At 47.3% G+C, this 12,810-nt stretch overlaps 32 non-coding genes across 32 annotated transcripts; all 32 read right to left on the bottom strand.

Annotated features, from left to right (window-relative positions):
• Positions 1-214: 214 nt before the first annotated feature.
• Positions 215-406, bottom strand: LOC133016394 (U2 spliceosomal RNA). Its single transcript, XR_009681777.1, has one exon. It is a non-coding gene; the product is annotated as a U2 spliceosomal RNA (small nuclear RNA).
• Positions 407-586: 180 nt separating this feature from the next.
• On the bottom strand, positions 587-699 carry LOC133016855 (U5 spliceosomal RNA). Its single transcript, XR_009682207.1, has one exon. It is a non-coding gene; the product is annotated as a U5 spliceosomal RNA (small nuclear RNA).
• Positions 700-997: 298 nt separating this feature from the next.
• LOC133017382 (U2 spliceosomal RNA) lies at positions 998-1,189 on the bottom strand. The gene has a single exon (XR_009682696.1). It is a non-coding gene; the product is annotated as a U2 spliceosomal RNA (small nuclear RNA).
• Positions 1,190-1,369: 180 nt separating this feature from the next.
• LOC133016657 (U5 spliceosomal RNA) lies at positions 1,370-1,482 on the bottom strand. The gene has a single exon (XR_009682019.1). It is a non-coding gene; the product is annotated as a U5 spliceosomal RNA (small nuclear RNA).
• A 298-nt stretch (positions 1,483-1,780) lies between these two features.
• On the bottom strand, positions 1,781-1,972 carry LOC133017296 (U2 spliceosomal RNA). Its single transcript, XR_009682615.1, has one exon. It is a non-coding gene; the product is annotated as a U2 spliceosomal RNA (small nuclear RNA).
• A 180-nt stretch (positions 1,973-2,152) lies between these two features.
• Positions 2,153-2,265, bottom strand: LOC133016854 (U5 spliceosomal RNA). Its single transcript, XR_009682206.1, has one exon. It is a non-coding gene; the product is annotated as a U5 spliceosomal RNA (small nuclear RNA).
• A 298-nt stretch (positions 2,266-2,563) lies between these two features.
• Positions 2,564-2,755, bottom strand: LOC133017381 (U2 spliceosomal RNA). The gene has a single exon (XR_009682695.1). It is a non-coding gene; the product is annotated as a U2 spliceosomal RNA (small nuclear RNA).
• A 180-nt stretch (positions 2,756-2,935) lies between these two features.
• LOC133016656 (U5 spliceosomal RNA) lies at positions 2,936-3,048 on the bottom strand. The gene has a single exon (XR_009682018.1). It is a non-coding gene; the product is annotated as a U5 spliceosomal RNA (small nuclear RNA).
• A 298-nt stretch (positions 3,049-3,346) lies between these two features.
• On the bottom strand, positions 3,347-3,538 carry LOC133017380 (U2 spliceosomal RNA). The gene has a single exon (XR_009682694.1). It is a non-coding gene; the product is annotated as a U2 spliceosomal RNA (small nuclear RNA).
• Positions 3,539-3,718: 180 nt separating this feature from the next.
• On the bottom strand, positions 3,719-3,831 carry LOC133016655 (U5 spliceosomal RNA). Its single transcript, XR_009682017.1, has one exon. It is a non-coding gene; the product is annotated as a U5 spliceosomal RNA (small nuclear RNA).
• A 298-nt stretch (positions 3,832-4,129) lies between these two features.
• Positions 4,130-4,319, bottom strand: LOC133016449 (U2 spliceosomal RNA). The gene has a single exon (XR_009681831.1). It is a non-coding gene; the product is annotated as a U2 spliceosomal RNA (small nuclear RNA).
• Positions 4,320-4,500: 181 nt separating this feature from the next.
• On the bottom strand, positions 4,501-4,612 carry LOC133016806 (U5 spliceosomal RNA). Its single transcript, XR_009682159.1, has one exon. It is a non-coding gene; the product is annotated as a U5 spliceosomal RNA (small nuclear RNA).
• Positions 4,613-4,910: 298 nt separating this feature from the next.
• LOC133016234 (U2 spliceosomal RNA) lies at positions 4,911-5,102 on the bottom strand. Its single transcript, XR_009681626.1, has one exon. It is a non-coding gene; the product is annotated as a U2 spliceosomal RNA (small nuclear RNA).
• Positions 5,103-5,507: 405 nt separating this feature from the next.
• On the bottom strand, positions 5,508-5,699 carry LOC133016422 (U2 spliceosomal RNA). Its single transcript, XR_009681804.1, has one exon. It is a non-coding gene; the product is annotated as a U2 spliceosomal RNA (small nuclear RNA).
• Positions 5,700-5,879: 180 nt separating this feature from the next.
• Positions 5,880-5,992, bottom strand: LOC133016918 (U5 spliceosomal RNA). Its single transcript, XR_009682269.1, has one exon. It is a non-coding gene; the product is annotated as a U5 spliceosomal RNA (small nuclear RNA).
• Positions 5,993-6,290: 298 nt separating this feature from the next.
• LOC133017378 (U2 spliceosomal RNA) lies at positions 6,291-6,482 on the bottom strand. Its single transcript, XR_009682692.1, has one exon. It is a non-coding gene; the product is annotated as a U2 spliceosomal RNA (small nuclear RNA).
• A 180-nt stretch (positions 6,483-6,662) lies between these two features.
• Positions 6,663-6,775, bottom strand: LOC133016654 (U5 spliceosomal RNA). Its single transcript, XR_009682016.1, has one exon. It is a non-coding gene; the product is annotated as a U5 spliceosomal RNA (small nuclear RNA).
• Positions 6,776-7,073: 298 nt separating this feature from the next.
• On the bottom strand, positions 7,074-7,265 carry LOC133016458 (U2 spliceosomal RNA). The gene has a single exon (XR_009681840.1). It is a non-coding gene; the product is annotated as a U2 spliceosomal RNA (small nuclear RNA).
• Positions 7,266-7,445: 180 nt separating this feature from the next.
• Positions 7,446-7,558, bottom strand: LOC133016531 (U5 spliceosomal RNA). Its single transcript, XR_009681900.1, has one exon. It is a non-coding gene; the product is annotated as a U5 spliceosomal RNA (small nuclear RNA).
• Positions 7,559-7,806: 248 nt separating this feature from the next.
• Positions 7,807-7,918, bottom strand: LOC133016846 (U5 spliceosomal RNA). Its single transcript, XR_009682198.1, has one exon. It is a non-coding gene; the product is annotated as a U5 spliceosomal RNA (small nuclear RNA).
• A 248-nt stretch (positions 7,919-8,166) lies between these two features.
• Positions 8,167-8,278, bottom strand: LOC133016845 (U5 spliceosomal RNA). Its single transcript, XR_009682197.1, has one exon. It is a non-coding gene; the product is annotated as a U5 spliceosomal RNA (small nuclear RNA).
• Positions 8,279-8,576: 298 nt separating this feature from the next.
• LOC133016384 (U2 spliceosomal RNA) lies at positions 8,577-8,768 on the bottom strand. The gene has a single exon (XR_009681767.1). It is a non-coding gene; the product is annotated as a U2 spliceosomal RNA (small nuclear RNA).
• A 180-nt stretch (positions 8,769-8,948) lies between these two features.
• LOC133016652 (U5 spliceosomal RNA) lies at positions 8,949-9,061 on the bottom strand. The gene has a single exon (XR_009682015.1). It is a non-coding gene; the product is annotated as a U5 spliceosomal RNA (small nuclear RNA).
• A 298-nt stretch (positions 9,062-9,359) lies between these two features.
• On the bottom strand, positions 9,360-9,551 carry LOC133016163 (U2 spliceosomal RNA). Its single transcript, XR_009681561.1, has one exon. It is a non-coding gene; the product is annotated as a U2 spliceosomal RNA (small nuclear RNA).
• A 180-nt stretch (positions 9,552-9,731) lies between these two features.
• Positions 9,732-9,844, bottom strand: LOC133016651 (U5 spliceosomal RNA). Its single transcript, XR_009682014.1, has one exon. It is a non-coding gene; the product is annotated as a U5 spliceosomal RNA (small nuclear RNA).
• A 298-nt stretch (positions 9,845-10,142) lies between these two features.
• On the bottom strand, positions 10,143-10,334 carry LOC133016301 (U2 spliceosomal RNA). The gene has a single exon (XR_009681689.1). It is a non-coding gene; the product is annotated as a U2 spliceosomal RNA (small nuclear RNA).
• A 180-nt stretch (positions 10,335-10,514) lies between these two features.
• Positions 10,515-10,627, bottom strand: LOC133016650 (U5 spliceosomal RNA). Its single transcript, XR_009682013.1, has one exon. It is a non-coding gene; the product is annotated as a U5 spliceosomal RNA (small nuclear RNA).
• Positions 10,628-10,925: 298 nt separating this feature from the next.
• Positions 10,926-11,117, bottom strand: LOC133017377 (U2 spliceosomal RNA). Its single transcript, XR_009682691.1, has one exon. It is a non-coding gene; the product is annotated as a U2 spliceosomal RNA (small nuclear RNA).
• Positions 11,118-11,297: 180 nt separating this feature from the next.
• LOC133016530 (U5 spliceosomal RNA) lies at positions 11,298-11,410 on the bottom strand. The gene has a single exon (XR_009681899.1). It is a non-coding gene; the product is annotated as a U5 spliceosomal RNA (small nuclear RNA).
• Positions 11,411-11,658: 248 nt separating this feature from the next.
• On the bottom strand, positions 11,659-11,770 carry LOC133016844 (U5 spliceosomal RNA). The gene has a single exon (XR_009682196.1). It is a non-coding gene; the product is annotated as a U5 spliceosomal RNA (small nuclear RNA).
• Positions 11,771-12,068: 298 nt separating this feature from the next.
• On the bottom strand, positions 12,069-12,260 carry LOC133016383 (U2 spliceosomal RNA). Its single transcript, XR_009681766.1, has one exon. It is a non-coding gene; the product is annotated as a U2 spliceosomal RNA (small nuclear RNA).
• A 180-nt stretch (positions 12,261-12,440) lies between these two features.
• Positions 12,441-12,553, bottom strand: LOC133016649 (U5 spliceosomal RNA). The gene has a single exon (XR_009682012.1). It is a non-coding gene; the product is annotated as a U5 spliceosomal RNA (small nuclear RNA).
• Between the last annotated feature and the right edge of the window lie 257 nt (positions 12,554-12,810).

Here is a 12,810-nt window from a genome sequence, read left to right as displayed (position 1 = left end):
AGAGCCCAGTATGCAACATTCCCACCCCGCCCCCATCTGGCAACCAAAATTATACACGTCTTTATTAGCTCCTGCCCTGACTACTGTGATTGGCTTTTAAGCCTGTTTAAGCGATAGATCCCTGAACCACTTACATTGGGTCCAAATAGCTGACTCTGGTTTCTCACCAAGTCTCCCAGCAGGTCTTGAGTGTTTGCTTTTCTACAGGGTAAGAACAGAGTGCACCGCTCCCAGCGGCACTGCAATGCTAGGTCGATGCGTGGAGAGAAGGGAGCAAGCTCCACATTTATGCTCCTCTTGCCAAAAATCTGCTTAATATGTAGTCCTCATATAGTGGACATATCAGATATTACACTGATAAGAACAGATACTACACTTGATCTTAGCCAAAAGGCCGAGAAGCGATAATCCCCAAGTGTTGGATGTCCACGCCAGGCTCTTGGCACAAATCTCACTTGAGATTGTGCCACATTTGGAGGTGTGCATAACGATGGCTGCTGCTTATCACCTCCGCCCGAGCTCTCCTTTGTGGACGCTTGATTTCTGACCTAGACAGCTCTTTGACTTTTCACAATTTCAAAAGGCTCAGCCATGAAGCAAAGCCTGCCAAAAATATATTCAACTCATGTTTGTTCCTCTCCACGGAAGTCTTTAGTAAAAGGCTAAAGACTTGTGCGTTATGAAGAGAAACCAGAGTCAGCATGGCCCTGTGTTGGAGAGCAGCGGTGGAGCCTCTCGGTCACATTCACCACCTTCACGGTAGGCCTTTTCTTTCCGCATGTCAGAGCCCAGTATGCAACATTCCCACCCCGCCCCCATCTGGCAACCAAAATTATACACGTCTTTATTAGCTCCTGCCCTGACTACTGTGATTGGCTTTTAAGCCTGTTTAAGCGATAGATCCCTGAACCACTTACATTGGGTCCAAATAGCTGACTCTGGTTTCTCACCAAGTCTCCCAGCAGGTCTTGAGTGTTTGCTTTTCTACAGGGTAAGAACAGAGTGCACCGTTCCCAGCGGCACTGCAATGCTAGGTCGATGCGTGGAGAGAAGGGAGCAAGCTCCACATTTCTGCTCCTCTTGCCAAAAATCTGCTTAATATGTAGTCCTCATATAGAGGACATATCAGATATTAAACTGATAAGAACAGATACTACACTTGATCTTAGCCAAAAGGCCGAGAAGCGATAATCCCCAAGTGTTGGATGCCCACGACAGGCTCTTGGCACAAATCTCACTTGATATGGTGCCACATTTGGAGGTGTGCATAACGATGGCTGCTGCTTATCACCTCCGCCCGAGCTCTCCTTTGTAGACGCTTGATTTCTGACCTAGACAGCTCTTTGACTTTTCACAATTTCAAAAGGCTCAGCCATGAAGCAAAGCCTGCCAAAAATATATTCAACTCATGTTTGTTCCTCTCCACGGAAGTCTTTAGTAAAAGGCGAAAGACTTGTGCGTTATGAAGAGAAACCAGAGTCAGCATGGCCCTGTGTTGGAGAGCAGCGGTGGAGCCTCTCGGTCATATTCACCACCTTCACGGTAGGCCTTTTCTTTCCGCATGTCAGAGCCCAGTATGCAACATTCCCACCCCGCCCCCATCTGGCAACCAAAATTATACACGTCTTTATTAGCTCCTGCCCTGACTACTGTGATTGGCTTTTAAGCCTGTTTAAGCGATAGATCCCTGAACCACTTACATTGGGTCCAAATAGCTGACTCTGGTTTCTCACCAAGTCTCCCAGCAGGTCTTGAGTGTTTGCTTTTCTACAGGGTAAGAACAGAGTGCACCGTTCCCAGCGGCACTGCAATGCTAGGTCGATGCGTGGAGAGAAGGGAGCAAGCTCCACATTTCTGCTCCTCTTGCCAAAAATCTGCTTAATATGAAGTCCTCAGATAGAGGACATATCAGATATTAAACTGATAAGAACAGATACTACACTTGATCTTAGCCAAAAGGCCGAGAAGCGATAATCCCCAAGTGTTGGATGTCCACGTCAGGCTCTTGGCACAAATCTCACTTGATATGGTGCCACATTTGGAGGTGTGCATAACGATGGCTGCTGCTTATCACCTCCGCCCGAGCTCTCCTTTGTAGACGCTTGATTTCTGACCTAGACAGCTCTTTGACTTTTCACAATTTCAAAAGGCTCAGCCATGAAGCAAAGCCTGCCAAAAATATATTCAACTCATGTTTGTTCCTCTCCACGGAAGTCTTTAGTAAAAGGCGAAAGACTTGTGCGTTATGAAGAAAAACCAGAGTCAGCATGGCCCTGTGTTGGAGAGCAGCGGTGGAGCCTCTCGGTCACATTCACCACCTTCACGGTAGGCCTTTTCTTTCCACATGTCAGAGCCCAGTATGCAACATTCCCACCCCGCCCCCATCTGGCAACCAAAATTATACACGTCTTTATTAGCTCCTGCCCTGACTACTGTGATTGGCTTTTAAGCCTGTTTAAGCGATAGATCCCTGAACCACTTACATTGGGTCCAAATAGCTGACTCTGGTTTCTCACCAAGTCTCCCAGCAGGTCTTGAGTGTTTGCTTTTCTACAGGGTAAGAACAGAGTGCACCGTTCCCAGCGGCACTGCAATGCTAGGTCGATGCGTGGAGAGAAGGGAGCAAGCTCCACATTTCTGCTCCTCTTGCCAAAAATCTGCTTAATATGTAGTCCTCATATAGAGGACATATCAGATATTAAACTGATAAGAACAGATACTACACTTGATCTTAGCCAAAAGGCCGAGAAGCGATAATCCCCAAGTGTTGGATGTCCACGCCAGGCTCTTGGCACAAATCTCACTTGAGATGGTGCCACATTTGGAGGTGTGCATAACGATGGCTGCTGCTTATCACCTCCGCCCGAGCTCTCCTTTGTGGACGCTTGATTTCTGACCTAGACAGCTCTTTGACTTTTCACAATTTCAAAAGGCTCAGCCATGAAGCAAAGCCTGCCAAAAATATATTCAACTCATGTTTGTTCCTCTCCACGGAAGTCTTTAGTAAAAGGCGAAAGACTTGTGCGTTATGAAGAGAAACCAGAGTCAGCATGGCCCTGTGTTGGAGAGCAGCGGTGGAGCCTCTCGGTCACATTCACCACCTTCACGGTAGGCCTTTTCTTTCCGCATGTCAGAGCCCAGTATGCAACATTCCCACCCCGCCCCCATCTGGCAACCAAAATTATACACGTCTTTATTAGCTCCTGCCCTGACTACTGTGATTGGCTTTTAAGCCTGTTTAAGCGATAGATCCCTGAACCACTTACATTGGGTCCAAATAGCTGACTCTGGTTTCTCACCAAGTCTCCCAGCAGGTCTTGAGTGTTTGCTTTTCTACAGGGTAAGAACAGAGTGCACCGTTCCCAGCGGCACTGCAATGCTAGGTCGATGCGTGGAGAGAAGGGAGCAAGCTCCACATTTCTGCTCCTCTTGCCAAAAATCTGCTTAATATGTAGTCCTCATATAGAGGACATATCAGATATTAAACTGATAAGAACAGATACTACACTTGATCTTAGCCAAAAGGCCGAGAAGCGATAATCCCCAAGTGTTGGATGTCCACGCCAGGCTCTTGGCACAAATCTCACTTGATATGGTGCCACATTTGGAGGTGTGCTTAACGATGGCTGCTGCTTATCACCTCCGCCCGAGCTCTCCTTTGTGGACGCTTGATTTCTGACCTAGACAGCTCTTTGACTTTTCACAATTCCAAAAGGCTCAGCCATGAAGCAAAGCCTGCCAAAAATATATTCAACTCATGTTTGTTCCTCTCCACGGAAGTCTTTAGTAAAAGGCGAAAGACTTGTGCGTTATGAAGAGAAACCAGAGTCAGCATGGCCCTGTGTTGGAGAGCAGCGGTGGAGACTCTCGGTCACATTCACCACCTTCACGGTAGGCCTTTTCTTTCCGCATGTCAGAGCCCAGTATGCAACATTCCCACCCCGCCCCCATCTGGCAACCAAAATTATACACGTCTTTATTAGCTCCTGCCCTGACTACTGTGATTGGCTTTTAAGCCTGTTTAAGCGATAGATCCCTGAACCACTTACATTGGGTCCAAATAGCTGACTCTGGTTTCTCACCAAGTCTACCAGCAGGTCTTGAGTGTTTGCTTTTCTACAGGGTAAGAACAGAGTGCACCGTTCCCAGCGGCACTGCAATGCTAGGTCGATGCGTGGAGAGAAGGGAGCAAGCTCCACATTTCTGCTCCTCTTGCCAAAAATCTGCTTAATATGTAGTCCTCATATAGAGGACATATCAGATATTAAACTGATAAGAACAGACTACACTTGATCTTAGCCAAAAAGCCGAGAAGCGATAATCCCCAAGTGTTGGATGTCCACGCCAGGCTCTTGGCACAAATCTCACTTGAGATGGTGCCACATTTGGAGGTGTGCATAACGATGGCTGCTGCTTATCACCTTCGCCCGAGCTCTATTTTGTGGACGCTTGATTTCTGACCTAGACAGCTCTTTGACTTTTCACAATTTCAAAAGGCTCAGCCATGAAGCAAAGCCTACCAAAAATATATTCAACTCATGTTTGTTCCTCTCCACGGAAGTCTTTAGTAAAAGGCGAAAGACTTGTGCGTTATGAAGAGAAACCAGAGTCAGCATGGCCCTGTGTTGGAGAGCAGCGGTGGAGCCTCTCGGTCACATTCACCATCTTCACGGTAGGCCTTTTCTTTCCGCATGTCAGAGCCCAGTATGCAACATTCCCACCCCGCCCCCATCTGGCAACCAAAATTATACACGTCTTTATTAGCTCCTGCCCTGACTACTGTGATTGGCTTTTAAGCCTGTTTAAGCGATAGATCCCTGAACCACTTACATTGGGTCCAAATAGCTGACTCTGGTTTCTCAACAAGTCTCCCAGCAGGTCTTGACTGTTTGCTTTTCTACAGGGTAAGAACAGAGTGCACCGTTCCCAGCGGCACTGCAATGCTAGGTCGATGCGTGGAGAGAAGGGAGCAAGCTCCACATTTCTGCTCCTCTTGGCAAAAATCTGCTTAATATGTAGTCCTCACATAGAGGACATATCAGATATTAAACTGATAAGAACAGATACTACACTTGATCTTAGCCAAAAGGCCGAGAAGCAATAATCCCCAAGTGTTGGATGTCCACGCCAGGCTCTTGGCACAAATCTCACTTGATATGGTGCCACATTTGGAGGTGTGCATAACGATGGCTGCTGCTTATCACCTCCGCCCGAGCTCTCCTTTGTGGACGCTTGATTTCTGACCTAGACAGCTCTTTGACTTTTCACGGTAGGCCTTTTCTTTCCGCATGTCAGAGCCCAGTATGCAACATTCCCACCCCGCCCCCATCTGGCAACCAAAATTATACACGTCTTTATTAGCTCCTGCCCTGACTACTGTGATTGGCTTTTAAGCCTGTTTAAGCGATAGATCCCTGAACCACTTACGTTGGGTCCAAATAGCTGACTCTGGTTTCTCACCAAGTCTCCCAGCAGGTCTTGAGTGTTTGCTTTTCTACAGGGTAAGAACAGAGTGCACCGTTCCCAGCGGCACTGCAATGCTAGGTCGATGCGTGGAGAGAAGGGAGCAAGCTCCACATTTCTGCTCCTCTTGCCAAAAATCTGCTTAATATGTAGTCCTCATATAGAGGACATATCAGATATTAAACTGATAAGAACAGATACTACACTTGATCTCAGTCAAAAGGCAGAGAAGCGATAATCCCCAAGTGTTGGATGTCCACGCCAGGCTCTTGGCACAAATCTCACTTGATATGGTGCCACATTTGGAGGTGTGCATAACGATGGCTGCTGCTTATCACCTCCGCCCGAGCTCTCCTTTGTGGACGCTTGATTTCTGACCTAGACAGCTCTTTGACTTTTCACAATTTCAAAAGGCTCAGCCATGAAGCAAAGCCTGCCAAAAATATATTCAACTCATGTTTGTTCCTCTCCACGGAAGTTTTTAGTAAAAGGCGAAAGACTTGTGCGTTATGAAGAGAAACCAGAGTCAGCATGGCCCTGTGTTGGAGAGCAGCGGTGGAGACTCTCGGTCACATTCACCACCTTCACGGTAGGCCTTTTCTTTCCGCATGTCAGAGCCCAGTATGCAACATTCCCACCCCGCCCCCATCTGGCAACCAAAATTATACACGTCTTTATTAGCTCCTGCCCTGACTACTGTGATTGGCTTTTAAGCCTGTTTAAGCGATAGATCCCTGAACCACTTACATTGGGTCCAAATAGCTGACTCTGGTTTCTCACCAAGTCTCCCAGCAGGTCTTGAGTGTTTGCTTTTCTACAGGGTAAGAACAGAGTGCACCGTTCCCAGCGGCACTGCAATGCTAGGTCGATGCGTGGAGAGAAGGGAGCAAGCTCCACATTTCTGCTCCTCTTGCCAAAAATCTGCTTAATATGTAGTCCTCATATAGAGGACATATCAGATATTAAACTGATAAGAACAGATACTACACTTGATCTTAGCCAAAAGGCCGAGAAGCGATAATCCCCAAGTGTTGGATGTCCACGCCAGGCTCTTGGCACAAATCTCACTTGATATGGTGCCACATTTGGAGGTGTGCTTAACGATGGCTGCTGCTTATCACCTCCGCCCGAGCTCTCCTTTGTGGACGCTTGATTTCTGACCTAGACAGCTCTTTGACTTTTCACAATTCCAAAAGGCTCAGCCATGAAGCAAAGCCTGCCAAAAATATATTCAACTCATGTTTGTTCCTCTCCACGGAAGTCTTTAGTAAAAGGCGAAAGACTTGTGCGTTATGAAGAGAAACCAGAGTCAGCATGGCCCTGTGTTGGAGAGCAGCGGTGGAGACTCTCGGTCACATTCACCACCTTCACGGTAGGCCTTTTCTTTCCGCATGTCAGAGCCCAGTATGCAACATTCCCACCCCGCCCCCATCTGGCAACCAAAATTATACACGTCTTTATTAGCTCCTGCCCTGACTACTGTGATTGGCTTTTAAGCCTGTTTAAGCGATAGATCCCTGAACCACTTACATTGGGTCCAAATAGCTGACTCTGGTTTCTCACCAAGTCTACCAGCAGGTCTTGAGTGTTTGCTTTTCTACAGGGTAAGAACAGAGTGCACCGTTCCCAGCGGCACTGCAATGCTAGGTCGATGCGTGGAGAGAAGGGAGCAAGCTCCACATTTCTGCTCCTCTTGCCAAAAATCTGCTTAATATGTAGACCTCATATAGAGGACATATATGATATTAAACTGATAAGAACAGATACTACACTTGATCTTAGCCAAAAGGCCGAGAAGCGATAATCCCCAAGTGTTGGATGTCCACGCCAGGCTCTTGGCACAAATCTCACTTGATATGGTGCCACATTTGGAGGTGTGCATAACGATGGCTGCTGCTTATCACCTCCGCCCGAGCTCTCCTTTGTGGACGCTTGATTTCTGACCTAGACAGCTCTTTGACTTTTCACAATTTCAAAAGGCTCAGCCATGAAGCAAAGCCTGCCAAAAATATATTCAACTCATATTTGTTCCTCTCCACGGAAGTCTTTAGTAAAAGGCGAAAGACTTGTGCGTTATGAAGAGAAACCAGAGTCAGCATGGCCCTGTGTTGGAGAGCAGCGGTGGAGCCTCTCGGTCACATTCACCACCTTCACGGTAGGCCTTTTCTTTCCGCATGTCAGAGCCCAGTATGCAACATTCCCACCCCGCCCCCATCTGGCAACCAAAATTATACACGTCTTTATTAGCTCCTGCCCTGACTACTGTGATTGGCTTTTAAGCCTGTTTAAGCGATAGATCCCTGAACCACTTACATTGGGTCCAAATAGCTGACTCTGGTTTCTCAACAAGTCTCCCAGCCTGCCAAAAATATATTCAACTCATGTTTGTTCCTCTCCACGGAAGTCTTTAGTAAAAGGCGAAAGACTTGTGCGTTATGAAGAGAAACCAGAGTAAGCATGGCCCTGTGTTGGAGAGCAGCGGTGGAGCCTCTCGGTCACATTCACCACCTTCACGGTAGGCCTTTTCTTTCCGCATGTCAGAGCCCAGTATGCAACATTCCCACCCCGCCCCCATTTGGCAACCAAAATTATACACGTCTTTATTAGCTCCTGCCCTGACTACTGTGATTGGCTTTTAAGCCTGTTTAAGCGATAGATCCCTGAACCACTTACATTGGGTCCAAATAGCTGACTCTGGTTTCTCAACAAGTCTCCCAGCCTGCCAAAAATATATTCAACTCATGTTTGTTCCTCTCCACGGAAGTCTTTAGTAAAAGGCGAAAGACTTGTGCGTTATGAAGAGAAACCAGAGTAAGCATGGCCCTGTGTTGGAGAGCAGCGGTGGAGCCTCTCGGTCACATTCACCACCTTCACGGTAGGCCTTTTCTTTCCGCATGTCAGAGCCCAGTATGCAACATTCCCACCCCGCCCCCATTTGGCAACCAAAATTATACACGTCTTTATTAGCTCCTGCCCTGACTACTGTGATTGGCTTTTAAGCCTGTTTAAGCGATAGATCCCTGAACCACTTACATTGGGTCCAAATAGCTGACTCTGGTTTCTCACCAAGTCTCCCAGCAGGTCTTGAGTGTTTGCTTTTCTACAGGGTAAGAACAGAGTGCACCGTTCCCAGCGGCACTGCAATGCTAGGTCGATGCGTGGAGAGAAGGGAGCAAGCTCCACATTTCTGCTCCTCTTGCCAAAAATCTGCTTAATATGTAGTCCTCATATAGAGGACATATCAGATATTAAACTGATAAGAACAGATACTACACTTGATATTAGCCAAAAGGCCGAGAAGCGATAATCCCCAAGTGTTGGATGTCCACGACAGGCTCTTGGCACAAATCTCACTTGATATGGTGCCACATTTGGAGGTGTGCATAACGATGTCTGCTGCTTATCACCTCCGCCCGAGCTCTCCTTTGTGGACGCTTGATTTCTGACCTAGACAGCTCTTTGACTTTTCACAATTTCAAAAGGCTCAGCCATGAAGCAAAGCCTGCCAAAAATATATTCAACTCATGTTTGTTCCTCTCCACGGAAGTCTTTAGTAAAAGGCGAAAGACTTGTGCGTTATGAAGAGAAACCAGAGTCAGCATGGCCCTGTGTTGGAGAGCAGCGGTGGAGACTCTCGGTCACATTCACCACCTTCACGGTAGGCCTTTTCTTTCCGCATGTCAGAGCCCAGTATGCAACATTCCCACCCCGCCCCCATCTGGCAAATAAAATTATACACGTCTTTATTAGCTCCTGCCCTGACTACTGTGATTGGCTTTTAAGCCTGTTTAAGCGATAGATCCCTGAACCACTTACATTGGGTCCAAATAGCTGACTCTGGTTTCTCAACAAGTCTCCCAGCAGGTCTTGACTGTTTGCTTTTCTACAGGGTAAGAACAGAGTGCACCGTTCCCAGCGGCACTGCAATGCTAGGTCGATGCGTGGAGAGAAGGGAGCAAGCTCCACATTTCTGCTCCTCTTGCCAAAAATCTGCTTAATATGTAGTCCTCACATAGAGGACATATCAGATATTAAACTGATAAGAACAGATACTACACTTGATCTTAGCCAAAAGGCCGAGAAGCGATAATCCCCAAGTGTTGGATGTCCACGCCAGGCTCTTGGCACAAATCTCACTTGAGATGGTGCCACATTTGGAGGTGTGCATAACGATGGCTGCTGCTTATCACCTCCGCCCGAGCTCTCCTTTGTGGACGCTTGATTTCTGACCTAGACAGCTCCTTGTCTTTTCACAATTTCAAAAGGCTCAGCCATGAAGCAAAGCCTGCCAAAAATATATTCAACTCATGTTTGTTCCTCTCCACGGAAGTCTTTAGTAAAAGGCGAAAGACTTGTGCGTTATGAAGAGAAACCAGAGTCAGCATGGCCCTGTGTTGGAGAGCAGCGGTGGAGCCTCTCGGTCACATTCACCACCTTCACGGTAGGCCTTTTCTTTCCGCATGTCAGAGCCCAGTATGCAACATTCCCACCCCGCCCCCATCTGGCAACCAAAATTATGCACGTCTTTATTAGCTCCTGCCCTGACTACTGTGATTGGCTTTTAAGCCTGTTTAAGCGATAGATCCCTGAACCACTTACATTGGGTCCAAATAGCTGACTCTGGTTTCTCAACAAGTCTCCCAGCAGGTCTTGACTGTTTGCTTTTCTACAGGGTAAGAACAGAGTGCACCGTTCCCAGCGGCACTGCAATGCTAGGTCGATGCGTGGAGAGAAGGGAGCAAGCTCCACATTTCTGCTCCTCTTGCCAAAAATCTGCTTAATATGTAGTCCTCACATAGAGGACATATCAGATATTAAACTGATAAGAACAGATACTATACTTGATCTTAGCCAAAAGGCCGAGAAGCAATAATCCCCAAGTGTTGGATGTCCACGCCAGGCTCTTGGCACAAATCTCACTTGATATGGTGCCACATTTGGAGGTGTGCATAACGATGGCTGCTGCTTATCACCTCCGCCCGAGCTCTCCTTTGTGGACGCTTGATTTCTGACCTAGACAGCTCCTTGTCTTTTCACAATTTCAAAAGGCTCAGCCATGAAGCAAAGCCTGCCAAAAATATATTCAACTCATGTTTGTTCCTCTCCACGGAAGTCTTTAGTAAAAGGCGAAAGACTTGTGCGTTATGAAGAGAAACCAGAGTCAGCATGGCCCTGTGTTGGAGAGCAGCGGTGGAGACTCTCGGTCACATTCACCACCTTCACGGTAGGCCTTTTCTTTCCGCATGTCAGAGCCCAGTATGCAACATTCCCACCCCGCCCCCATCTGGCAACCAAAATTATACACGTCTTTATTAGCTCCTGCCCTGACTACTGTGATTGGCTTTTAAGCCTGTTTAAGCGATAGATCCCTGAACCACTTACATTGGGTCCAAATAGCTGACTCTGGTTTCTCACCAAGTCTACCAGCAGGTCTTGAGTGTTTGCTTTTCTACAGGGTAAGAACAGAGTGCACCGTTCCCAGCGGCACTGCAATGCTAGGTCGATGCGTGGAGAGAAGGGAGCAAGCTCCACATTTCTGCTCCTCTTGCCAAAAATCTGCTTAATATGTAGTCCTCATATAGAGGACATATCAGATATTAAACTGATAAGAACAGATACTACACTTGATCTTAGCCAAAAGGCCGAGAAGCGATAATCCCCAAGTGTTGGATGTCCACGCCAGGCTCTTGGCACAAATCTCACTTGATATGGTGCCACATTTGGAGGTGTGCATAACGATGGCTGCTGCTTATCACCTCCGCCCGAGCTCTCCTTTGTGGACGCTTGATTTCTGACCTAGACAGCTCTTTGACTTTTCACAATTTCAAAAGGCTCAGCCATGAAGCAAAGCCTGCCAAAAATATATTCAACTCATATTTGTTCCTCTCCACGGAAGTCTTTAGTAAAAGGCGAAAGACTTGTGCGTTATGAAGAGAAACCAGAGTCAGCATGGCCCTGTGTTGGAGAGCAGCGGTGGAGCCTCTCGGTCACATTCACCACCTTCACGGTAGGCCTTTTCTTTCCGCATGTCAGAGCCCAGTATGCAACATTCCCACCCCGCCCCCATCTGGCAACCAAAATTATACACGTCTTTATTAGCTCCTGCCCTGACTACTGTGATTGGCTTTTAAGCCTGTTTAAGCGATAGATCCCTGAACCACTTACATTGGGTCCAAATAGCTGACTCTGGTTTCTCAACAAGTCTCCCAGCCTGCCAAAAATATATTCAACTCATGTTTGTTCCTCTCCACGGAAGTCTTTAGTAAAAGGCGAAAGACTTGTGCGTTATGAAGAGAAACCAGAGTAAGCATGGCCCTGTGTTGGAGAGCAGCGGTGGAGCCTCTCGGTCACATTCACCACCTTCACGGTAGGCCTTTTCTTTCCGCATGTCAGAGCCCAGTATGCAACATTCCCACCCCGCCCCCATTTGGCAACCAAAATTATACACGTCTTTATTAGCTCCTGCCCTGACTACTGTGATTGGCTTTTAAGCCTGTTTAAGCGATAGATCCCTGAACCACTTACATTGGGTCCAAATAGCTGACTCTGGTTTCTCACCAAGTCTCCCAGCAGGTCTTGAGTGTTTGCTTTTCTACAGGGTAAGAACAGAGTGCACCGTTCCCAGCGGCACTGCAATGCTAGGTCGATGCGTGGAGAGAAGGGAGCAAGCTCCACATTTCTGCTCCTCTTGCCAAAAATCTGCTTAATATGTAGTCCTCATATAGAGGACATATCAGATATTAAACTGATAAGAACAGATACTACACTTGATATTAGCCAAAAGGCCGAGAAGCGATTATCCCCAAGTGTTGGATGTCCACGACAGGCTCTTGGCACAAATCTCACTTGATATGGTGCCACATTTGGAGGTGTGCATAACGATGTCTGCTGCTTATCACCTCCGCCCGAGCTCTCCTTTGTGGACGCTTGATTTCTGACCTAGACAGCTCTTTGACTTTTCACAATTTCAAAAGGCTCAGCCATGAAGCAAAGCCTGCCAAAAATATATTCAACTCATGTTTGTTCCTCTCCACGGAAGTCTTTAGTAAAAGGCGAAAGACTTGTGCGTTATGAAGAGAAACCAGAGTCAGCATGGCCCTGTGTTGGAGAGCAGCGGTGGAGCCTCTCGGTCACATTCACCACCTTCACGGTAGGCCTTTTCTTTCCGCATGTCAGAGCCCAGTATGCAACATTCCCACCCCGCCCCCATCTGGCAACCAAAATTATACACGTCTTTATTAGCTCCTGCCCTGACTACTGTGATTGGCTTTTAAGCCTGTTTAAGCGATAGATCCCTGAACCACTTACATTGGGTCCAAATAGCTGACTCTGGTTTCTCAACAAGTC

Source organism: Limanda limanda, chromosome 12 (genome assembly GCF_963576545.1).
Source record: "Limanda limanda chromosome 12, fLimLim1.1, whole genome shotgun sequence".
Lineage (NCBI taxonomy): Eukaryota > Metazoa > Chordata > Actinopteri > Pleuronectiformes > Pleuronectidae > Limanda > Limanda limanda.
Note: the sequence above shows the minus strand (reverse complement) of the source record. Positions and strands in the feature narration are given on the sequence as shown.